The sequence below is a fragment of the Anser brachyrhynchus genome (genome assembly GCF_964034855.1).
Source record: "Anser brachyrhynchus genome assembly, chromosome: 8".
NCBI lineage: Eukaryota > Metazoa > Chordata > Aves > Anseriformes > Anatidae > Anser > Anser brachyrhynchus.
The window spans coordinates 5,345,697-5,363,647 of record NC_137702.1 but is presented as its reverse complement, the minus strand read 5'-3'; the positions used below and the strand labels follow the sequence as shown (position 1 = coordinate 5,363,647).

Genomic DNA, 17,951 nt, shown 5'->3' with positions numbered 1-17,951 from the left:
TACTTCACTATAATATGAACAAGCTTGAACTGAAACTTTTATGACCTATGACTTGTCAGATTTTTCTTCACAGACCTTACCCTTTAGCACATTTTTTCATGATAATACAAGCCAATCTGTTTATTATTTTCAATTTTAAAAAGTAAAAAAAAATATTGCATCCTCATGAAAATTGCTTCACTGTTGGGCTGTTTGAGTGGTCAGTGTAATATATCATTGTTTGATCTGGCAGAACCATCTATTTATAAGCTAGTATGTGTCAAACTATTTTTTTGGCAAAACTGGGAAGACACCTGGTTTAGTTTAGATTCCTCGCTATGTAATTCCAAACATCGCTCAGTCCTCTTGGATTGAAAACTCAGGCTAGGGTCCAGACTTAAGAGTGCGGCTGTCATTCACAAGATGCTCAAGGGCCTCTGCTCTCAAGGTTCATGAGATCATAAATTCTTTTTTAATTTTTCTTTTTTCATCGTTCAAGTCTAGGCAGGAACACAAAATAGGGTACATATTAAATGGAAGTGAGGTGCAGCGAGTTCCGTTCATTGTTTCAGAGGGAGCTGCCTGTATTGGCCAACAGAGGTAGCAGCAATGAAGTTAATTAACGTTTGCTGACGAGATTAAGAGGAGTGGGCCACCTTTGCGGAGTTGTGATAAAACATGGGAAGATAGCACAAGATTTGGGAACAGGAATTATAAATAGCGTATCTCTGAAGTTAAGTAAGTTTAAGGGAGCTGGTTGACTTGTTGAAAGGTGCTGCTCAGTAACAGTGCAATGATGCCGCTTTACAGGGATGTCTTTTTGTTTCCTAGCTCCCTTTTGTTAGAGTTGATATACAACATACCGTACCAGTATTATATTTAACACGGTTCCCATTTTCAGTCAGCCAGATCATGCTATTTGACAAGACTCAAGATGTGTGACTTGGTTGTAAAGTTCAAGAGCTTGTATTGATGGATTCATATTTATTTCAACTATAGTCATTTACAGGTCTCATCAAGGGCATGGGGATCATCAATGTCAAGTAACTGGAATGATGAAAGCTGTAGTATGCAATACAGCGTGCATGCTCAGCACTTACATTAACTTAATAGTAAAGATGAGAAAGAAGACAAGGTGAGCAAGCGAGAAAAAGGATGAGATAGGAAAAAGAAAGGTGTAGCTCCTGATCCTACACTGTGTTCCTTGTTAAACCGGTGATGCCGGCCCTTTCCATCCAATAACATCATACCATTGCATCATTACCATGTTGAGCCTTTTGCAGGTTTTGTTTTTCCTCTGTGGTGGATCTTCTCTCTTCTAACCGGGAAGGAGCCCTTTGCAAGAAGCTGGCCAGTTGTCTAAATAGGCTCCAGCCCCTCTTGATTATTTTCTCTTCATCCTCCTGGTGAGGGAGATAGGTGGTCTGAAAAACAGAGTCCAAGTGAAATGGTTCATGCCCAGAGCAGCTAAGCAAAACTATGCTTTGAGGCCAACTTATTTTTCATAATTTATCTTGTAATGTAAGCCAATGCAGTAGTTTAAGACAAATTTATTTTAAGCTTTAAAGGGCAAAGGACCTGTATATTTAACCACAGGCTAAGTCTGACTTAAGTACACTGAAGTCAGCAATGACTGTTACCTCCGTGACCTCCTGTCTCCTACTAGGCAAAGTCCTTCTGTTTCTGCTGCCTGTGTCTTGATGCTCCTCAGTAAAACAGCCTTGACAGTGCTCTGGGAAGAAGAAATGGAGCTCGATTATGAGTGAATGAGTGGTTAGTAGTGACAGCTGAAAACTTATCGACGTGGTGAGAAACCCTGCATCATCATTTCTAATGCGTTAGGAACTCAGTTGTGCATGAATGAAGAGTTAGGCACCCAAAACTGGCACTGACATCAGCCGTCCTGCTGAGGGCTGTGAGAGGCTGCCAAGAGAAATGTCGAAGAGAAAAGGTTGTCTGAGATATTCCCCCTCGCATTACTTCAGGTTGTACCTGCAGGCTGGATTTAACCAACCGGGGCTTCACAGCCCGAAGCGCCTGGTGCACGGTGGTGCCGAGGCGCTCCCGTGGGTAGGTTTTTTGTTAAAATACAGCCAGACAGGGTCACAGTAGTGACAGCCTTCTGTGGAGCAGACCTCAAGTTACAGCACCTGGTGAAGTTAAAGAGGTAGGCTTTAGCCCAAAGGATTTCCAATGCACCTTTTCCATTTTGTATCAGAAGATAACTTGCGATGAGGGAAGGCGACTCTCCAGCTTTCCTGCTGAAGGCGCCAGGGCCAGAGGGAGCATTACTGTAGCCACAGAAGAAGATATTCCTTGGGTTTCCCCTGGTTCCTGTTCTTCATTCCTTTATTAACTTGTTTAGTACCAACTCCAAGCTATTTAAATGAATGGGAGTTGCATGGATATGTGACAACTACCTTCATTTAGAATCGGGTAGGAATTGTGCCAGCCCAGTCCCTGATGGTTTCTGAAAAGTTAGATAGCCTAAGAATCTGGGGAAGGTGGATGAAAACATTATCAAGAGTCAGTATAGGGGCTATATTTTCTGCTTTTGTATTAGAAATTCTTCCCTGTAACTCTTGTAGCAGCAGTGGGACAGACTATCCCCCACTGCATCATTTCTTTGAGCATACATTAGGTTTGAGTTGTTACCAGTGAGAGAAAGCACAATGTAGAGAATTGGGAGCATTTCAAGTTGACTGCATGGACTGAGAATTTGGTCCATGATACAATGACACATTTATTTATTTTTCTTATGTTAGCAGATGACTGGCATAAGTAGTATTTCCACAGTTTTTACATGTAATATTTAGATTTTAAAAGGTTCTATTTATGTGTGCTTAGGACAAATGTAGAGTTTAGTAGATTAACATTCCTTAATAAATGTGAACACCTCGAGCTTTTTCTTGGACCGTTACCTTCAAGTGTCCTGAAGGACTTGAATGTCCTTCAGTTTCCCAAGAGGGATGGCATTTTATTTTGGGTTTTGCCAGTTTTCAGGACTACAAGCTCTTTTATTACCTGAACCCAGAGTTTCTGAAACACCGAAACCTTTAATACTGCAGGGCTTTGTGTCCAAAAAATACTAGCTTTTAAACAATGTCAGCATTTACCCAACAGTCAGGGAGCAGGGATTCCTAGTAGTAGAAATAAGATTCAAAATTCTTGCATCAGGCTTAAGATTGTCTTTTTAACCCGCAGTAAGCACTTCTCGCCTTCCTATTGTACCTACTTGCTACAACTAATGAGATCAGTCTTTTGTGTTTGTTCTTAATATCCTAGGGGTAAAGAGGATGCAGGGCACTGGAATGTCTGTTTTGTCTTCCACATGTAACAAGGAGCCTGAACACGGGATCCTTGCTGCTCTTGAAGTTCTGGCAATGAATGCTACCTCCAGTTCTGTACATGTCATGGCAAAAAGGATGGCCTATTCCAGTGGTAGAGGCATAGATTTGTTTTACGGGTGTGTTGCACACAACAACACAAGCTAGTAGATTCTGCTTCTTATTTGGTGGTAATCTTCATCAATAGCAGCTAAATCATTTACAGAAGAAAAATAAATAGGAAGAAAAATTCACATTTATATTCCAGCTGTGTAAAGGGATCTTTGGGTTTTCCCCCATCCTCTCCTCCCAGAGCTTGTCAGCAGTAGGAATTCATACTAATAAAAGCCAGACTTATTTCCAATGCAGGTGTTTCTAGAGTGATTGTAATCTTTCTGATTAACTGCATCTGTAAGAGATCTCATCACGACAAGCAGGGTAGAAGTTAGGAAAGAAGGTGCTCCTAAAGCAGTGAACTGGCAATTAATATTACAGGCTCTGAGCCTCATGGGATTGCAGGGGGAGTTTGGAAATGCAGCAAAGACGGGTCTGAAGATGTCATTACGCCACCAAGATCTTAGAACCCCGCAGCAGGGTAATGGACTGGCGAGGGCAAAAGAGCCTGATGCGATTAGGTAGTGCTGAAATCCAGCTTTTGGAGATTAAGCTGCATGCCTGAGATTAGGGGTCCTTATCAAACTCCGAGCCCCAACAGACTGCCCAAAGTCATCTGCCCTAAGCCATTAAGGAAATGGCTGCAGAAAAGTAAAGTGCTGATCTTGTAAAAATACCATTTTACTGCTTGTGAAAGTCGCTAGGACTTGGAGACCGGGGTCTTGTTTCCTCACGCAGAGCAGCAACATAAGGTTTGGTACATCGCAAACTGCGTGGCCTCACCCTGTATTTGGCACAACAACATTTAATAGAGATGGAAATTGATTAACAGATACTAATCAAGGCCACATTTCCTTCTAGCTTCTACGCTGGGGCATGTGAAACATTTGCAGATGGTTGTAATTCCAAGCTGAAATTCTAGGGAGAGCAGGATTTATTTACACATGTAAAATGGCTTTCTGGCTGCAGTCTGAGTAGCGTTGTCACAAAAAGGTGACACTGGGAGAGGTGGAGAGGACCTCAGCTTCTTGATGGTCAGACTACCCCCTTCTGCTCACCCTTGATGCTGCTGGCAGATCTTGCATCTTATTTCAGGTCTTACATCTTTTTTCAGATCTTGCATCTGTTATTAGATCTTGCATCTTATTTCAGATCTTGCTTGGTCACCTGGGACAGAGATCCCTTTCCCTTAATGCTCATCGCTAATCAGAGCCCTCCAGTCGTAACAAGATAGGGCCCTTACAGCAGCCTTTTGGGGTGAGAAGTTACCTCCATGCAGTCGGAAGCAAAACTAGGTGTTTATCCAGGACATTTATGAGGATTTGAACCCTTGAGTGCCAGTCTCAAAGCCGATCCTTGGGATGATCTGTCCTGCATCCTGCTTTGTCGTGTGGGTCCAGCTGACATGCGAATGTGTGGCACAAACAATTCACCCCCCCTTCTCAACTAGTACCATGATAGTCCTCTGGTTTTTGCATCATTACTTGTAGGGAGACAAATGGAAGGAATCCTCCAGTGTCATACATCCGTGACCTAAAGTCAAAAGGCTGTCTAAGTTGTTATTGGAGGAGATCCAGTTGTAGAAAGAAACATTCTTGCCAAATCAGCCAGGGAAAGTTGACTGAAATATGTTTGAACAGACAAATTGTTCAGTCATCTATGCAGCTGCCTCAATAGAGGAAACTGTTATTCCTGGGTAATTTGAAGCAACTATGTGTGTATGTGTATAAATATATGTATCGAGCAGTCTTCCTAGTTGTCACCATTTCTCCCAGAAGGAAGTCTGAAATCCAAGGGTAGTGGAGAGGGAACTCCAAACTACAGATTCAGCGCCCTCCTTGCCCCCAGGATAATCTCTTGTTCCTGCATTGGAGTCCCTGGCTCTGGATATTGCTGAGCCCTTGTTCTGTGCAGTGGGAGGCGGCACTTCTCATGCTCTGACCGTCTGCCCCCGTTCCGTCCTGCCTTAGCGAGCCACACCAGATTTCCTTTCCCTCACCACGTTCCACGAAGAGCGGAGAGCCATTTGGTGTAGCGTACCTGGTTGCGAAATCCACAGATGGGATTTCATCAACAGCTAAACATCGCCGCAGAACCATGGTATGTACTTGTTAGCAAAAACATTTCAAGTGCCCCGTTCTGCATTCATTTGCATTCTGGGACTTGGCAGCGGCACTGCAGTTTGTATTTGTTTTGGGACGACACGAGAAGAAAATCTGTTCCCGTCAAAGCACTCACCCGTCCCTGCCACCTGTCTCTGGTGGGATAACAGGACACAGCTGCTCAGGATCCGGCCCTCCCAGCAGTACCTGAAGGGTTAAACCGAGTCCCAAGCACTTGTTCTTCCAACATACCCTGCACTCCTCACCCTCCGGGATTTATGGTCATCTAGTCGCATGTTAAAAAGATTATTGGAAAAATATGTAAATGGAAGTTAGTAAGTGTAGCAGAGTGGTGTAAAAGCAGACTTATTAGCAACAGGATCCAAGGCTCTGCATATGCTACGTTTCTGTTGCTGGAATTATCATCAAAGAGCTTTCCAAGGCTGCAAGGCCCAGCTGGATTTTACATCTTTGTGCACCAGCCCTTAGCCAAAGCTGGATTTGCAGGTGAAGCAGACACCGCAGCATGGATGGAGGTGCCTGGGCTGTGTGTCTGTCCCTCACCCAGGCTGCGGTGCTGCCTCCTGGGACAAGCAGAGAAAGGTGGTTTTGGGGAGAGCTTTGCCTCAGTCTTCTACCTTTGGTTTAGCAAAAAATAAAAATAAGGGGGAATTTAACAAGGCTTTGTCCTTTAGGTTGAGAATACACATCGCAGCCCTTCCCTTTCCAGGCCCGTTGGAGCATTTTCCCTCTGGAGGCTGTACATCTTTTTGCCAGCAGCCCACAGGGCAGCGTTGTAACCTTGTTCTTTTCTCCCGTTGCTGGCAAAGAAGTTTGAGATGTAAATCACCAAACAGCAGTGCTGCAAGACTTGTCTGCTTTCAGCACCTGCATGGCTTATGGCTAGGGTTCCCGTGGCAGCTGGTCTGGGCAGCAGGACCCCAAGAGGAAAGAGCAGAACACGGTTTTCCCCAGGCTGTCTGCTTTCCTGAGAGCAATGCTGATGGGGAGATGGCACACACCTGGAGCCCAGGAGGAGAACCAGAGCCACATCTGTGGGTGTCCACGAGCTCTCGGGGAAAGGGACTGCAACAAATTTGGACTGCGAAATTTGGGAGTATTACTTAAGCATCAGTTAGGTATACGTGCCTATTGCTGAGCGTGGCCTGCAGAGCTTCCGTGTAATCCCCTAGCACAGAGGCTGTCAGGGTATCAGGCTGGATCCCACTTTGTGGCCTAGAGGTGCAGCCAGGGTCTCCATTAAATTCATCTGTAATGACATCCCCGCTCTGATTGCACAGCCAACACCGACCCCTTTTGCACCACAAACGGAGCTTTCGGGGCTGCTGCAGGGGTCAGCCCAGCACACGGAGAGCTGTGCAGAGAAAACCCCGGCGCTGCCAGCGGGCCCCGTGCCCAGCTCCACGCTGTGCATGCGTGGGCCAGCGATTCTGCTGGGCGCTTTCATCCGCTGGATTGGGAACCAGATGGACCTATTCAAGTCACCTTAAATCTGGTCTTTGGAAACCTGAGACTGAGAAAGCCCTTAAAAAAAAAAAAAAAAAGCCCTCAAACAATAACAACAAAACCAGCATGTGACTGAAAGCTGGAATGAGGCACTGCCAGGATTTCTCTTGGCAACCTGTCATTCTAAGAATCTGCTTCTTGCCGCACTTGTGCGAGGCACATTATTGAACATTTCCTGACTATTTGCCCAGGATGCTATAAATGCTGTCCAAATAGCAGGGTCTTGCCTGCCGCTTTGATACATCTGGCTAAATTGCATTAAGCAGCACGCCAGAGGCTGACGGAGTCCCCACAGGACGTGCTCCGTCTGTCAGACTCTCCAAAGAGCCCGGGTGATGAATGATAGCGCTAACATTAAACAGCTTGCCTGTGATGTTTTTCAAGTGTCCCTCCCCAACAGCTCGCCTGCTGCCCTGTCTTCCAGGAGATAACCCAGCACAACAGAATATTACCTCATTAAGAAAGCTAGCTCTAATTAAAACCAGGCAGGGCATCACCTCCCTTATATTAGCTCGAGGGGTCCACCCTGCCATTTAAATTCCTCTTTAGAAGATTAATGTCCACGCACGTTGAGGAGAGTGACGTTCTTGGAAGCAGTCAGTTCAGAGCACATACTAGACGTGGTGAAAACGGGCATCAACAACGAAAATTGCAATCGCACGTTCTTCCGCTGTTCGTGCCATATTCTGGAAGTCGCGTGTGCGCACGTGTGTCTGTGTGGTTGGGGGGTGCCATACAGATACTGGCTTAGAAGAAACAGAGGAACATGATTTAGCCCAAGCCTCATATTAATACTACAGAGGCATATTGTTTAGGCACAAGATCTGTATGGCCACAACATGCCTGTCTGTACTCAGAGAAACAGGACACCAGCTGAGGAATATCAAGAACAATTCACAGGACACCCATGGCAGAGCCTTCTACAAACATGCTGTCAAATTAACTCCTCTGTTCCTCCCATTACTCCAAGTTTCAGAGTAAAGAACGGCCGGGTAAGAGATGGATTTTGCTGGCCCCCGAATGGATGGAGAGGAAAGGGGAAAATGAATCATATCCTTGAACTCACAGCTCAGTTTTTGTGGCACTCAGGTTTTTCTTCCCTGATGACTCTCTGGTTTATTTTAAACCAAAGGTTTTAAGTTCAAAAATGACTTAATTTGGAATAATTTGAAGCAAGCCAGTAGCCTCACTTAAGTCACTTACTATTTATTTTGCCTTTTATTTCTACAGAACATTTGGTGGAGAGCACTGCCATGATTTGTACAGAATTCCCATCGCAGGGGTGGCTTGACACAGCAGAAGCACTTTTAACTTCGGGATATTGCTGCCACCACCTGACTGCCAAATCTAAGGCCCCCAGGTGATGACCACTGCCCGGGACACAGGCTTCAGGGGTCTCATTCCACGCTGCTCCTCAGGTATGCCAACACAAATAGTTACATTTTCTATTTTCTGCTTCACGTGGCTCAGTTCCTTCAGCTGGTTTGTCACCCTGACACCTCCTGCAGTGGTACTGGGCTAAGTCTGGTGGGTGAAATAATGAAAATGAAAAAAAAAATGAAGCCACAATAAGTGTAGCCTGCACGTGATCTGTAGGACACTGTTTTCAGCAGGACAATAGAAGAATAACTTTCCAACGGTCTTGGCTGTTCACCTCTAACCTCAGAGCACGAAAGCTCACTGCTTTTCCTTTCAGAGGCCCCAGAACCAGCCTGTGTTTCTGATGGTCCACCTAGGAGCCCTGTGTTTGGATGGTGTGTTCAGTTCATATTAAATTGGTCAGCAGCCAAGCTATAAGAGTACCTACGGAGTCACATTTCTTTCAGAGAGCCCAGAGGTCCAGCAGCATTACAGTTATATTCAATATGTGTACAGCTGACAATAGCCTGTTTTAAGAATACGTACTAACCTTATCAGGTGCTGCTTGCTACACTGAATAAGAGTTTCCCAGTTATTCAAATTACAATTGTCATAAGTTATGATGATTTGTGTACTAAACAGCTTTAATTGTTCACTGATAAGAAGATCCCTGAAGCCATGAAAAGCATGTTTAGCAGCCCACTATACTGGAGAACCTTTATAGCACAAAAGATGCATTTTCAGTTTTCAAGCATCAGATAAACAGTCAAATGCAGCTGTCTCTGGATCAGTAGGCTGAAGAGTTTTGTTTGGGGAAGGGAGGCATCACAGGAGAAAAAATACAATTAAGTTATCTATTGGTACAGCCTAGGTTTAGATTTAGAGTTGCCAGTGCTCCATTTCAGTGCAGACTCTTACTGAACCACCTTTCATAATCTTTTCCCATCTTAGACATCCTGTGAAGCAACTCCTCCAGGAACTAAGCTGGGCTTAGACTGTGACCTGAAGAAATGGCTGTCTAAAATCCAAATAGCATGGGCAATAATTTGAGGTCATAGTGGCAATTTTTTGTGAAGAGTGCTGAACAAAAAGAAATATGCTTGGTCAGGGTGGGGTTACATTGCTGCTTAATTAGCAGGTCTCTTGGCCAAAATGTCTAGTATAATCTTAAGCTTCTTCACACATTTAGTGGAAACAGGTATCCTGAAAGAAGGCTACTGATCTGCTGTGCATGTCTATTCCCTAGCAAGAGTTTGGCCCTGAAACTGAGCAAGGGAATTGAGATTTAAAACTGAAACACTAGACTTAATGCTCACCTTAATGTGCACATAGGGACATAAGAATAGATTTCAAGGGGAAGAGCCAGTTTGGAACCTCGCCCAAATCTTTGTCCCCAGTGTCAAGATTCAAGAATGATCAAGTGCAACCAAAAAATAAAAAAAAGGTTTCTTATTTCTGTGCTCTCCATTTCCTGGTCCCTCATTCAAAGTGAGATTGTCAAGGATTGTCAAGTACTCCAAGCACATCTGTTTTCTTGCAAGACCTGAAGTATCAGGAACATCTGGAAGTGCATCAAGAAATCCTGTTATCGGGACATCATCAGTCTAGTTATAGAAGGTCACCTGAAGAGGGCAGGGAGCCTTAACAAAGCTGGCAGACTTTTGAGGTACTTCTGTCAGTAGTTACAGGACATTATCACTGGGCTCTCAGTGCCGTAACTGACCTTACAGCCCCAAGTGGACTCCTACACCTCCATTTATGGTGGTGTTTGGACTTGCAGACAAACTGCTTTTTTCCCATTCTTCCTGTTGTGATTATGATCCAGAACTCTTCATGATGCTTTAAGATGTTACAGGTTTAAAAAACAAAACTAACCCAGGCAATAAATAACTTTTTCAGTTTTTCTTTGAATAATCTGCAATAGTCATAAAAATCAAGAGGAAATCATAAAATCCAATATTCACACATGCTAATAACAAAGTGGAAATGGCTTTTTAAAACTCCCAACCTCAGTCTGTGTTGCATCCTGCTTGCTAATTCCTTGAAGGATCCCTTAAGGGATATAAGTGGCAAAAGCTCTGGTAGAGCAAACTGCAGCATAAACTTCTCTACTTCAGTGGTAAAATCCACACTTCATCCAACACTGACTAATGCCATAGTCTCATCCTCACCTGCATACAAGGAGAGGACTACAAATTAAACTGTTTCCAGCAATGGAAATTGCTGAATGAAAGGACGGAACTTGCTGATTTTAACACTGTGTTCACGTAGATCAATTGATCTTGCACTACAACTATCATAACTTACACGTCTGTCCCTCAGAAATAGGTGCATCTAGTTTCCAAATTAATCTTGGATTACTAATAAACTGTAGCTCTCCTCTTCCATTCTGCCCATCATAACCTTCTTAGCCACGATATGGCTGGCAATTCTTAAAACATCCTACCTTCTTCCTTCCTAGAACTAGGTCGTCTTCCACCATTCAACTGTTTTTCCTGTCAAAATTTGAAAAAAAACTTTTGATCAAGACATTGTTTCTTCATTGCTTCATCAATTCCTCTAGTAGATAAGGTCTTTTTTCCCCCCCCTCAGAACCTCAGGAGAGCACCAAAGGACATTCCTTCAAGGTACCGTTTTCCAAGCTGATTGCTTGCAGCTCTGCTTAGTTACAGAGCACTTAAAGCATATGAAGACTGTAACTCCTTAATTTCTTACTCTCTTTAGATCTAGTGTAATGGATTGGATCATTCAACTGTTCTCCCCTCAAGGAAAGCTGCTACATGGCTCTGCACATACTGCAAAAATGAAGGTTGTAGACTCTTTTACAGTTAACCCAGACCTTACTTTCCTTCTGAGATGACTGTGCAGCAGAATTGACCCCATAAACTGCCTCAATACCATACAATACAATGGATTTGCAATTTCAGAAGGGCTGTAACAGCCACAGCTCAGGAATACCTTACCTACAGACTACCTTCCTGTTGAAGTTCACATTACAGGAGCATCTTATTGCAGCAGTCTCCAAGAAGCTATCGTAGTATGTTAGCATGTCCTTGTTGTGCACAAGGTGGTGTGATGAGAAGTAGAAGTAAGGATGAAACAAAGCAAACGTTGGCTGACAGATGTTTTCTGACAGCAGGACATGGATGATGCACCGTTCTACAAAGAGAAGTCTAGCAAGTCATGGCAGGTGGTAGGTCATCTTATACAGATCTGTCCTGACAAATGCAAATGTTGGGCACATCTGACTTTCTAATGTAGTAGGAGACAGTGTTTTTCTAGCTCTAGTTACTTCACTCTTCAAGGTAATTAGTTTCAGCTGAAAACAGCTACAATCCCTCATGCTGACCTCTTGGCAGACCAAGCAAACACCTGCACTAACCAGTCAGGGTCTTTTTTTTAAAAAAAAAAAAGTTCCCAGTAATACATTAGGCTATTATCAAGATCCAGACTTGTAGGAAAGCTGTATTAGCAAGACCTCCAGAAGTCCTGTTTCTCTGTAAACGAGTAACATCTCACCTGAGCCTCTGACACCAGGGCAGTGCCTGTCACACATATGCACAAGGAGGCATATGAACACCCCACCTTGACCTGCATGAAGATACCTCCATTACATCATGACACACAAGCTCCGGTCATTCTCCATTACACTAATGCAGAAACTGCTCCACCCCACTTAATAAAGCTTGCTTGAATGTAGTCAGATATTTGTGTTAACTTATGCTGCAAGCTGAGGCCTTTAAATAACATGAGACTTGCAAACAGAGCTGAACGGAGAATGTTTCTCTCATTCCCTGAAAACTGGGAATCTCAAGCATTTTCCCTGCTGAGAGTCATTACAAAACCAGAAACAGCTCACAATAGGCTAAACTTATTCCCCTGGGATGTGGTAAAGCCCATCTTCCACCCTGGCCAGGCCTCATTTAAGATATTCTGAGTTGTCTTGGCATTAAGGAATAGACACATTTCTGTGGAGTTTTAACTAAGACATTTTCCAGCAGAAGACATGTCAAAATGTTCCTAATGAGACCTTACAATAGAGTCAATCAGTCATATCGTTTGGGAGGTTCAATGGTTAATTCCAGCTTCCAGTTCTGTTGCAGGCCAGATTTGACACAGCTGGGACTGGTTAAATAAGAAACTTGAGGCTTAGGATGACACTGTTGCAGGCCCAAACATTAGCCAGGGCTAATGACAACAGATTTCTCTCCTCTCAGTACCAAAGGTGACAAGGAAAGTAGTCAGGGATGTGTCTTGCTCATTTGCAAATCCAGGACGTTGCAGGCTGTACTGCACAAATCCCCTTGCACAGACAGCCACGATCTCTATGTACAGTGAATAAACAGGGCAGGCTCTTGACCTCAGTTTCTCCCCAGTGCTTAGACAGCCTGTTTTAACAGTAACCTTCCAATTCCCACAATCCCCCTCCAAAAGGAAAAGGACTCTTAATTCCCCACAAGTTTCCAGAACATAAACACAACACTAACCTTCAGATAGAAGAATTTATTTGCTTAAGAAAGGTTTTCCAGAGAACGAACTAGTTCCTGACTGTAGAATTAGAGTTTAGCCATATAAACTCACTTTGGGGTCTGTAGTACAGGATATGAACATGAATGAAACATTAAAAATATGAGTTGAGAATAAAAGCTCTCCCTAAATCTCCCTTATTGTATAAGCTGCTATGAATTAAAGCCCTTTCAGGCTGATTTTTAGTCATCAACATAATTATTTAGGAACATTTTCCAGACCAATGTTTTTTACAAGGATTTTAACAACCTGCAAATCAGGAAACTGTAAATCAGAGAAATGAACTGAAATCAGCAATCACAAGGCAGGAGGCCCCTGGCTTGGACTGTGACAGCATGCCGTGAGTAGCGGCAGCTCTAGCTTGCGAACGCTGGGAACTGTTGCTGGAGATAGGTCTGAGCTAAAAGCCACTGGAGCCGGGGACTCAACAAGGCTAAAAGGGTTCAGCTCCAGTGCTGTGAGCTGGAACACTCTTAAATCCTGTTCTCACTGTGAAAGATGGGACACAGCAACAACCTGGCTTTGGATTCTCTCTTCTCTCCAAGCAGGACAAACCTAGAACCAAAAGCCCTTTGCAAGGATCTTCTTCCTTTCCCCAGAATTAATCAGTTCTGCTTTCATATGCCCAACTTGAGGTGATAGGGTTTTGAGCCTTAGGAACAGCAAAGCTTAAGTGTAGAGCCAAAAAAAGATGCTTTCTAGAGGTGCACTCCATCACCTGCATGGATCAGCCACACGTTAAAGCAGAACACAGAGCCCTCTTTCACGGTGTAAGTATGGCCTCAGTTTCTCTGGAAAGTTTTTTTTTTTTTTTAGCCCACTGAGGCAGTTTATTCACAAGTATTCAACACCTTTAATTCAGTCTTTGTAAATACAGTTGAGAGGCAGCCTTGGATTCAGTGGCCAGCAATCTGTTTGAAAGGCAGATGTCTAATCTTTGATAAAGGATTCGTGTGCCAGAATCCAAAATCCATCCTGTCCCACTCTTATGACATGGAAGAAAAGTGAAACCAGTGAAGTCCCTGCTCTGTTCTGCCTGGGAATGAAGTGTTATGGTGAATGGCTTTCCTAGGAGCAAGTGCCAGCATGTACAAGTTTAAAGGTGAAATCTTTCATCTGGCTACGAGAGGCTGAGAGACCGCATTACAGGCCTCTGTAATGTCCTGCCATTGAGAACATGGTCATTTTTGCTGACTAAAAGATGCCACAGCTCTCAGATCTCTACTCCAAGATATTCAATACTTCTGACAACCGAAGCATGGATATTCAAAGCCATTTGTACAGATGCCCGGGTTCCTGAAAGTCAGGGCCGTGTACCTCGAAGCATACTACTGTCATCTCCTTAGATCCTGTCTGCAGCTTTCTGGGCTTTAGTTTCATCATCTGCAGAGAAACTAGGGTCTGCTTTGCCAAGCCTGAGAGGTGGTTTTGTGCAAGGAGTTGCACTGCCGAGGTGACTTAGAGCTTCAGAAAGTGGGACACGCTGTGCCTAGAGAAATGCACTAGGATTTGCTACAGGTATTTTAGCTAACAAGGAAAGAAGCAGTGTGCCTACATGAACGCAAAGAGTTTGCTAGAGCAGGACAAGCGAGGAAACCACAGACCTCTTCAATAGTGCAAGATAATAGAGAACTCTCAGTCTTTTTGCTCGAAAGAAAAGGTGTCTGCAGTTACAGGACCTCCCCTGGGCTGGACTTCCAACCTTTCCTATGAGCCAGAAACTAGCCGTGAGTCCAAAAGCATTAAGGAAATATAAAGTTTTATGGTGAGATGTATAGGTCTAGCAAGATTTGAGATTGCTTTTTCACAAGCTCACAGCCCTCAAGTGTCACAGATACAACACAGAGCTCGTCCTGTGAGAAGAAAGGGAAACCATATTAAGTCTCAGGCGTAGTCTTCGATCCCGCAAGCATAGGGATTCATTCCCATGGTGGCCTATCTGAACATAGTTATCTAGTAGTTCAGCAGCTGTTGTTCACTACACTCTTACCAGGACAACCTACAGCAAAGCTTAATTTATTTGAAAAGTTTTCATACATATATGGTACAACTTTAAAAAAGCTTAAGCAAAAGTAAACAATAGCAACATAAAATTCCTATATTTAATTTCCTTCCTAGCTAGTACTTATGTATAAGACATCAAAAGAGCTTTCCCCACAAAAAGAGAAAGAAGTAAAACCCTGCAGAGCTTCTTAAATGGCCAGACCTCTGAGGAAGTCCCAGTGATCACTCACATTTGGTGGTAACCACATACAGGGGGTGTATGAAAGGTGAGGTCCAGGAGCTTCTTTCTTATAAAAGGACTGAGGTAGGAAAAATGATGAGAGGAAAATAAATGAGCTTTATGAGTTTTAATCTTTTCTCAATAATAATGTTTTCATATGACTTTGAGCAGAGTCCTTCTGTCGTTTCTGAGAGGCTGTGTGTTTTTTTTTCCTCATTCTATCTCCAGAGTTTCCCCCAGGCTTTGCAAGTTTCTGTTGCAGCACAGAATAGGTTAGTGTTCTCTGAAGCTAGGAGTGGTGGCTCTCACTACTGAACTTCCTTCCATAAGGAAAATGCAGTAGGGTTACCAGGAGGGCTGGCAGCAATTTCTTAAACAGTCTTTTGAAAGTCTTTTTTTTTTTTTTTTATCATAGCAAATAGCACACACAAAGCTATTCAGTCCTCCCATCTCCTTGCACAGGCTGTCAGAAAAGCTGGCAGCTGCCACAAGGAGCTGAAAAAAAAAATCATCATTATACTCTAGGCAGCTTGAAATCAAATAATATGCGCACACAAAAGGTTTTCATTTCGGAGCTATTGTGCCTGGCTTATTTTGGAGGAGGGGAGAAAGAGACCTATTGTCTCTTAAAAAGCAAAATAGTGGCCTGGTTTGAGTTCTGCAGGAATGGGGTGATCTGTGTGCTATTAGCCGACAGTAAAGACATCCTCTTTGCAGAGCTTGCTCACTGCTCCACTTAGTTTGCAACTGGTAACTGCCAAATCCCCACAGGGTAAGAGGCCTTGCACTCCAGCTGTTGGAGAAGTAATATCCCCCACTGCTCAGCATGATAGGAGAGTAATAAAAACATCATTTCTAATAGGAAAATGATGCTTGCAGAAGCAAATGGAGACTGGCTTGCTTAACAAGGAGGGGGCTTTGGGAAGGACAAAGCCATCCTTAGCAAGCTTGCAGATGAAACCTTGAACAGAGCAAAAAGTGTCACAGAATCCCCCAAATCTAGGCAGATAGTGAAACTTTATAGGCTTTTGTAATAGCTTTATAAAGTCCTGTTAAAATTTTAATTGACCCTCCAATTCTATATGAAAAAGATGTTTAGGAGCTTTCTAGAAGAAAAATACTCCTATTTTCAAGGAATTACTGCAACTTTGCTCAGAGCCTTCACTTTTGTCCCTGCCTCTACTTTTATAAACAAAAGCGGTTATTAAAGAAAACTACTGGCTGTGGGCACAAAGTATCTACGGTATCTGAGTTCTGTCTTTGTCAAGGGCTTAACGCTGATCAGAATTGTGAGCACAGAGCAGCTGAATGACACTTTTATAAGTCAATTTTTCATTATACAATCTTGCTTGGGTGCTCTTAAAAATATATAGGAAAGATTGTACCAAACTGTAAACTTCATAATTATTTCATCATGGCCTATCTTGCTCAAGCCTGTTCGTAGCAGCACTCTTCCAGTTACAAAGAAATGGATTTGTTAGGGAAAAAAAATCCACAACAAAGGAGAAAATTTGAGTTTGTTGCATCTGCTTGGTACACAAGCTTAAGGTGTTAATTCTGAAATGATCTCTTTCTGGCTGCCTCATGCACTGAGCTGGTCTGCAGGAGTTGCTCAATATCCGTATGTTTCTTCAGTTAGGCTTTGAAAAAACAACTACACGGTAGGCTTCTTTACCCTTATCTGTCCTGGAAGCCCCTTTGCAAAGAATTGCTCTTGGCAGGAAAAGTGTCAGCATAGTTCAGGCTGATGAGATCACTACGAATTAATCATTGGCTTTGGTGATATCCCATGCTGCCTTTTTGCAAGAGGGGAAAAATTTGCATCCATTTCCATTTCTTCTTCTTCTTTGCCTTTTTTTTTTTTAATTTGATTTAATGGAAATAGGTTAGATAACAATTTCTTGATTAAAAGAATGGAATTATTCAAGGGGCCTTGCCAAGTTTCTTTTGGGTAAAAGACATAATTGAAAATCCTTATTCTTGAGCTTTTCCACACCCTAACAGGATCAGAGAACTTTAGGTTTGAAGTGGTTTGGAGATTTGGATGCAATTTCCTCCTGCAGTAAGTGCTGCTTTCTTAAACTGCAACTCTCATGGACTAGGAGGTGCAAATGAGTATAAAGTGAAGTAATTCAAACTAGTTTGAATCTCTCTGCTCAGGTGCATGTAACGCCAAAAGCATTTTTAACATCTTAAAAAGATGTTTCCCTTTTCCCACTTAAATACTCTCAGGCATTAGGGAAAAAAAATCACTTTGTTTGTGTTCAGTTGGTTTTAATGAGGAATCTTAAGCATCGTATCTGGAGCAGTTTGGACTCCCTATGTGTGTAAGCACATGGTGCCTCTTTCCAAGCGAGGCTCACAGAAGCTCTCTTAGTTGAAACACCAGGACAGCAAAAAAACCCTGTAGAGAAAATGAAAACAACTGTAAGATTTTATGTTTTTCATCAGTCAAAACATGATCAAACTAAGAAAATGGAGAGATTGAAAACTAACATTTCAAACTTCTCAATACCAGAATAGAACTTCTTTCTCTGTAGGAATTTGTCATTTGAAAAAGAAGTGACTGCTCCAGCAATGAGCATTAAAGGATCTATTATGATACTGAAATGAACTGGTCTGCTTCCATTCAGCTGAGCACAATGGTATAGGCATGCACTAGTTGTTCTTTGTAATGTTGTTTCTAAACCCAGATTTATGTGTAAAGTGGCCTGAAACATCCCCCTCTCTTACTTCTGGGAGATTGAAGCAAAGCTGGCCTTTTTTCACTTGTGGAGAAAAAAGTAATCTTGT

The 17,951-nt window shown here is 43.0% G+C and overlaps 1 long non-coding RNA gene across 1 annotated transcript in view; it reads left to right on the top strand.

Annotated features, from left to right (window-relative positions):
- Nucleotides 1–17,951, top strand: part of LOC308199117 — a 369,069-nt gene that overhangs the window by 28,334 nt on the left and 322,784 nt on the right. Inside the window, exon 3 of the long non-coding RNA XR_013954402.1 lies at nt 8,279–8,466. This is a non-coding gene — a long non-coding RNA (uncharacterized lncRNA). The remainder of the gene's footprint in view (nt 1–8,278; nt 8,467–17,951) is intronic.